Source organism: Gracilinanus agilis, chromosome 2, assembly GCF_016433145.1.
Source record: "Gracilinanus agilis isolate LMUSP501 chromosome 2, AgileGrace, whole genome shotgun sequence".
Classification (NCBI taxonomy): domain Eukaryota; kingdom Metazoa; phylum Chordata; class Mammalia; order Didelphimorphia; family Didelphidae; genus Gracilinanus; species Gracilinanus agilis.
In genome coordinates, this window is record NC_058131.1 from 226,202,376 (window position 1) to 226,210,272 (window position 7,897).

At 35.9% G+C, this 7,897-nt stretch overlaps 1 pseudogene; it reads right to left on the reverse strand.

Annotated features, from left to right (window-relative positions):
* Nucleotides 1-2,104: 2,104 nt before the first annotated feature.
* On the reverse strand, nt 2,105-2,673 carry LOC123233505 (annotated as a pseudogene).
* Between the last annotated feature and the right edge of the window lie 5,224 nt (nt 2,674-7,897).

The following is a 7,897-nucleotide window of genomic DNA, read 5'->3' on the forward strand; positions in this document are numbered from 1 at the left end:
ATTCTTTACTACAGATATCCTGCTGCCTCAGGCCAACCCGATATTGCCTTCCTCACCGGATGAGAAGCATAATAATATGACAATCATAACGCTGGTGGAGGCTCAGAGGAAGTAGCTGAGTGCCAGGTCACTGCTTACAACCTCCGCCTCACTTGTCTTCTCAAATGAACTGCAAACTTCCTTCCTTTTCTTGAGTGGTTGTTCCCACTATGGAAATTCACTTCACATGAGGTTGCTTCCTTGATGGCTGCAACAGGTTTATTGCTCTTGGGAATAGGCAAAGTCACTGCCCTCCTCCCCTAAGAGATTTATATCTTTGGGTCTGTGAATTTGTTTTATTTCTTATATTTTGAAAACTATTTTCAATATAATTGGTTTCTGTTGTAATCCTATGCATTAAAAAATTCTTCTGAGGAGTCCAGTGGTTTCTCCAGATGGACGAGGAAATCCATGATATAAAAAATGGTTAAGAACTTTTAAATGAGGTGTTCTCAATTTGGATCAGCTCTTTTCCTATGAGATGGTTTCTAATTGCAGGTGTTCAAGGGCATTTGAAGTGCCACATGACTTATGACCCAAGAGTGCTGAACCACACACTGTTTTTATTGGGCCCTTGATATTGTTTGTCTTTTGTTTTTGAAGGGGACTAGTAACATCATGGGGTAATGCCTTGACCTGAATGTGAATTGGATTTAAGTAAGGCAGAGTTGCACAAAGTCTTCAGACTCACTCTCTTTTTCAGTCATAGAAATCTAGTGGCAAGACAAAAGTCAGAACAATTGGTGGTGGCTCTGAGACCAGTGGATGATCTTGGTATCTTTGATGTCTGACCAAGCTCTAAGTGTTCCATGGCACCTACTTTGGCCATCTTAAGAGCCACTGGGACAAATTCTTCTCATCCATGCATTCAACCAAAGGAAATCTTCACATGCCTGGGGTAGACACCCCCTTCTAACTCACTGATGAGTCTGATTGTCTGCTGAGAAAATTTTCCTGGGGTGTGACCAATGTGCATGCTACAGTTTCTTGGAGACAAAGGCGAGAGTTGGGTAAAAGGTGGACACCAAAGGTGAATGATCAGCCCTGAAAAGGGCTCTACAAACTCTCACAGCAAAGAAGCTAATCCTCCTTGAACATCTGCCACACCGTAGACATTACCTACTTAAAGACAGGAGGCTAGACAAGATATTTGCTTGAGACTCATATCAGCTTTATTATTCTTTGATTGATTCAATGGATCATAAATTTATAATAGATTATAGATTATAGAGATTATCTAGTACAGTAGTTCCCAAACATTTTTGGCCTTCTGCCCCCTTTCCAGAAAAAATATTACTTACCCCCCTGGAAATTAATTTTTTTAAAAATTTAATAGCAATTATTAGGAAAGATAAATGCACCTGTGGCCATCACCGCTTCCCTGGATCACTGCAGCACCCACCAGGGGGCATTAGTGCCCACTTTGGGAATCACTGATCTAGTACAACTCCTTTATTTTACAGATGATAAGATTGAGATCTGGAGAGATAAAGGATCTTGCCCCTGGTTATTCAACTGGCAAATGATGAGCATGATCTGAGTTCAGGTCTATTTCCTTCCCCAATCTGTTACCTTCCATCATTAGGTTACCACAGAAAGATGACCTTTTTAGTGATCTTTGTGGGTGATAATAATCAGAGGTAGTGTGGTATAGGTGAAAGAACACTGAGCTTGGAAATAGAAGAATTCATTCAGACAATCACTAGCTGGGTGACCATAGGAAAGATCTTTAACTTCTTTCTCATCTGTAAAATATAGATAATAACATTTATGTAGGCAATAAAACTTTTTTTTAGCATAAGTATTTTATTTGGGGAACAGTCAGGATAGGTGGGGGAGAGTGGAGGGCAACTTTTTCTTTACTTGACACATTTCTTAGCATCCTCAGGAATCCCCTCACTCTGGAAGGAAAAACAGCTGAGCCAGATAAAGATGTTGGGAGCCCCAGATGGTAATGTGCAGGATAGGAAGGGAAGGGATGGATGGGGTTCTTCATGGAATCATCTTGAGTTACCAAGATTAGAACCACTGTCCTAGGAATAAATCCAGGATAAATCCCCTAAGTCTAGAGGTCATGGGGTCCCCGAATCATCTCTAGAACTTCTGTCTGCTTTCTAAGAGTTAATGTGGCTTCTTTGTGGCTCTCACTGTTGATAACAGTGAAATGCTCCTCCACCATCACATCTGGCCCAGTTTTCTTGGTAACTGAGATGCTTCTGAAATATCACATAGGCTGGGCTAGAGGACTTGACCCAGGTCCTCCTGTGAGATATGGGAATCAAATTTGTGTCCTCTCTGGTTCTAGCATCAGAGATCACTGGCCACCTGTCACCAAATCCATGAAAAGGCCTCTAAGGTCCTAGTCTGAAACTACTTTGGCAAATAAGTGCTCTAGATTGCTCTCTGAACTCCCACTGAAAATCCTAGGCTGGTGACTATCTGGATGTTGAGCATCAAATCCCAGATAATCTCCCCTACCCTCAGCCTCTCATCTGGGGCCTCTGGCTCTGAGCCTGGGAGCACAGGGATGGGGAAGAGGGGGAGGAGGGGGTAGCAGGACAAAGTCCAGGCCCCCATGTCTCTGAAAATATGGTTGAAATCCCAAATCAATCTGTCAAAGGCAAAGTTATCATGGAATCACATCTCATCTTTGGAGCCAAAACTCAAGCCAAAAGTAAACTCCTTGGGAGACCATAACATTGTTAGGAAAATGTTTTGCATACTTTAGAACATTACACTAACTTAATTCAAGAAATTAACAACATTTGTTCAGTACCTACCATATGCAAGACATCATGTCATCTTCCTTAGGGATAAAAAAACAAAAACTATGAAGGCCTAATCCTAGGAATATGTGGAAGGACCCACTTTGATGCTTGGTGAGCCTGCTTCTGGAAATCTGCAATGACATGGGATGGAATGGCCACACTTGGCACTTGAGAGTACACATAGATCATCATTCTGTGGCTCTTTCCAGTCTGATTACTGTAAAGTAAAGAAAAGGATTTTTTTTTGTATTCACTTCTAGTGGTAAAAGGCCTTTTCTTTACCACATAGCAATTGAATTAAAAACAGTGACAGTATACTTATGTTTCCTCTGAATTGAAGTTCAGGCCCCTCTATTCTGTCATCTGCAAATGCTGTCACTATTCCGTCATTATTTGTAAGTCCTACATGACAAAAATATGATACAAGATGTCTTGGCAGTGACCTGAAATGAAACACAGCAGTGATAGCTGAAAAGCAGAGATTTCCCAAGTAGGATGGGGGCCTGAGGCCATGAGGTTTGACTGAATAATACAGACCTCATCTTAAGTAAGAATTCAGCCACAAAGGTATGGAGACAAGGTCAGATGTTTTAAGAGAGGAATAGAGAAATGTGGATTTTAAATTTAATATACAAGAACTAAATATTATATTTAATAAAGTTTTATTAGTAATAAAACTAACATAAAAAACTGGAGTGAAAAGGTGCTAAACTAACTTCAATCACAGTTGTGGAGAAGAAGAAGAGGGAGGAGCTACAGACCTTATAAAACAATAACATGACCATGCAAATGTGGAGGTGTTGGAAAGATTAAAAGGAATTTGGGGAAATACTAAGGGAATTAAGGGGGAAGAAGTCCAAGGTTCAAAATCTCCATTTATAGAGAAAGTAAGGTCAAATAGACTTGAGGGACAGCCACCCATCCAGGGTCCTGACTTCTGACAAGGATCACACACTGGTCAAATTACCTTTGCCAAAAAAGATGAGGGCCATTTCTAGATACTTGAAGAGGAAAAGTTCAGAGAGGTCATCCATTCTCCTTCCTCCATAAAAAAAAAGGCATTGCCTTCTGAAACACCTAAAAACAAACACAAATCCCTTTGTTTCCTTACTGAGCAAGGAAAGAAACTACTACTCAGGGTCACCTTTTCACCCAGTGTCTCATTTGTTCTCAAAAGAAATTTTCCCATTTCACAACTTGTACGTAGGATCCTTGGCCCTCAATGACCTTCTTGACAGGGAAACACAAATAATAAACTGCTTAGACTGAGTAATGCTGAGAAGAATGTTGCTCTATTTACAAATAGAGCACAACCTGTGAACTCAAAGGAAGTAGGAAAAGAGTGAGAAAAGATACATATTCATCCTCTCCTGGTTAGTTAATGGTCAGAGTAGTCAACTTAGGGACTGAGTAGTAGAACCATCTGCTTTGAGTACCACCTGGGAAGGGAAAGGGACACAGGAGTGAAATTTGAGGTCAGAGACCAGGAATGATATTTCCTGAAGAACAAGGAAATAGTCATGGGTGGATACTGATATCATGAAGCTGATTCACCCAACCTACTCAGTGTTGGAATGTTTTGGATACTGTTCTTCTGATCCTCCTTATCTAACTTTACATGATGAATCAAGGATCTTGAAACACTAAGCACAATACTTGCATCTTCTGTCTTTATTAGTCCTTTACACCTTCCTCCCATTTCATATCATTCTGCCCTCTGGGACCAAACAGAAAAAAATCATACAAACAATTAATAATTTCATTAAATATAATGGCAACAATGAGGCAACATACTAAACTTTGTGAAATGTAGCCAAGTTATTGTCCAAAATAAAATTCACACCTCCTAAATGATTATGTTAATTAAAAAATAGAGAAAGAGCAAATGAGTGAATTGGGCATGCAATTAGAAAATAGTAAAAGAACAAATTAAAATCCCCAGTTAAACACCAATATGAAGATTCTAAAAATCAAAGGAGAGATTAATAACATTGAAAGTAAAAAAAAGAACCTACTGAATCACTCAAAAAGCAATAAAAATAAAACTAGGTGTTTGTTTTTTAAAAAAATCAACAACACAGATAAATCATTGGTTAATTTGAATTAAAAAAAATAAAGCTGAATTACCAGTATCAAAAATGAAAAGGGTGAATGCATCATCAATTAAGATAAAGCAAAGCAATTATTAGAAGTTATTTTGCTCAATTATATGCCAATAAATCTGACAATCTAAATGAAAGAGATAAAAATTTGTGAAAACATAAATTGCCCAGATTAACAGAAAAGGAAATAGAATATTAACTCTGTTAGAAAAAGAAATTGAACAGGTCATAAATGAATGCCCTAAAGAAAAAAATTTACCAGAGATTTACAGGTGAATTCTACCAAACATTTAATCTAAACATTCTACCAAAAAGAAAAATTCCATTCACACATATCCTATTTGGAAAAACAGGCAAGAAAAGAGATCTATTAAATTCCTTTCATTATACAAATATGGTTCTGATACCTAAACCAGAAAGAGCCAAAACAGAAAAGAAAAATCATAGACCAGTTTCCCTAATTGAAGCCAAATTTTTAAATGAAATATTAGCAAGGAGAGAATAGCAAACAATATACTACAAAGATTGTGCATTATGACCAGATGGGATTTATACTAGGAATGCAAGGCTGGTTCAATATTAGGAAAACAATTAGCATGTTTGACCATATCAAAGACAAAAACAACAAAAATCATGACTATCTCAATAGATGCAGAAAAAGGTTTTCAAAAATACAATACTCATTCCTATTAACAACTCTAGAAAGCATAAGAACCAATGGAGTTTTCCGTAAAATGATAAGTAATATCTATCTAAAATAATTTACAAGCATTATCTAAACTGGAGATCATCTAGAAGCCTTCCCAGTAATATCAGGGGTGAAGCAAGGATGTCCATTTTCACTTCTATTTTTAAATCTTGTATTAGAAATTTTGGATATAGCAATAAGAAAAGAAAAAGAAATAAAAAAATTAGAACAGGCAACGAGGAAATAAAACTATCTCTCTTTGTAGAGAATCCTTGAGAGTCAACTAAAAAAATAGTTGAAATAATGAACAACTTTAGCAAATTGGCAGGACATAAAGTGAACCCGCATAAATTATCAGAATTTCTATATACTACTAACAAAGTACAGTAGAAAGAAATAGGATGAAAAATTTCATTTTAAAATAATTGAAGAAAATATGAAATATTTGGGAGTCTACCTACCAAGACAAACCCAGGAACTATGTAAGCACACCTGCAACACACTTTTCATGCAAATAAAGACAGTTCTAAGCCATTAGAGATTAGTTACTCTTGGATAAGCTGAGCCAATATAATAAAAATGACATTTCTACCTAAATTAGTTTACTTATTCATTACCATACAAACTAATAAAATTATTTTATAGAGCTAGAAAAAATTATAAAATTCATCTGAAAGAATAAAGGCCAATATTAAGGAAACTAGTGAAAAAATGTGAAGGAAGGCAGCCTAGCAGTACCAGATTTCAAACTGTATCAAGAAAACAATCTGGTACTGGCTAAGAAATAGAGTGATGGATAAGTGGAATAGATGGGTGCACAATACACAGTAGTAAATGACCATAGTAATTTAGTGTTTGATAAATCCAAAGATCCAAGTTTTGGGGATAAGAACTCACTAGCTGACAAAAATCATCAGAAAAACTGGAAAGTAATTTGGTAGAAACTATATAGACCAACATCTTACACTGTATAACAAGATAAGGTTAAAATGGGTAATGATTTAGATATAAAGGGCAATATCATAAGTAAATTAAAGGAACATGGAAAATTTTACCTTTCAGATCTATAGGTAAGGGAAGAATATTTTTGAACTAGAGAAGATCACAGGAAGAAAAATATATAACTAAGTTAAATAAATTTAAAAAATTAAATTTAATTAAACAGTTTTTGCATAGATAACACTAATGCAGCCAAGATTAGAAGGAAAGCTGAAAAATGGGAAAAATCATAGTATTTCTCTAATCAAGACCTCATTTCTCAAATATATAGGGAAGAGTCAAATTTTTTAAAAATATATATATTATTCCACAATTGATAAAGTCAAGGGACATTATGAACAGGTAGTTTTTATAAGAAGAAATCAAAGCTATCTATACTCACAGGAGAACATGCTCTAAATAAAAATTATTAAAGAAATACAAATTAAAACATTTCTCAGGTACCACCTCACATTTGAGATTAGCTAACATCATAACCAGAAAAGAAAATAATAAATGTTGGAGGGGATGTGGAAAAACTTGGATTTTTCTCTGTTCGTGGGAATGTGAACTGGTTCAACCATTTTGAAGAAAAATTTGAAACTGTGCTCAAAATGTGATAAAACTGTACACACTCTTTGATTCTACAATATAACTACTAGGTCTATATCCCAAAGAGATCAGAGAATAGGGGAAAAGACCTATTTGTACAAAAAATATCTATAGGAGCTCTTTTTTTTTAGGTAGCAAAGATTTGGAAATTGAAGGGTTGTTCATCAATTGGGAAATGGATTGAACAAATTGTGATATATGATTGTGATGGAATACTATTGTGCTAAAATAATAAATAATAAATAAGACCTGGAATGACCTATATGAACTGATGCAGAGTGAAATAAGCAGAACCAGAAGAACAGTAACAATAATAACAGCAATATTGTGGAATGATCAGCTGAGATAGACTTACCTACTCTCAGCAATACAATCCAGGACAGTTGTGACAAAGAATGCTATTCACCTCTAGAGGAAGAACTATTGGAGTTGGAATGAAGATCAGAGCCTACAGTTTTTCACTTTAATTTATTTGGGTTTTTAATTTGGGGTTTTGGTTTTACATAATTATTCTCTTACAAAATAAATAAAACATGGAGATATGTTATATATAATAAAAAGGAAATGGTGAGCAAGATGATTTCAGAAAACACTGGGAAGATTTATATGAAATGATGCAAAATAAAGTGAGCAGAAGCAGGAGAACATTGTACAATATCATACACTGATCATCTGTGACTGACTTAGCTCTTCTGATCAATATAATGACA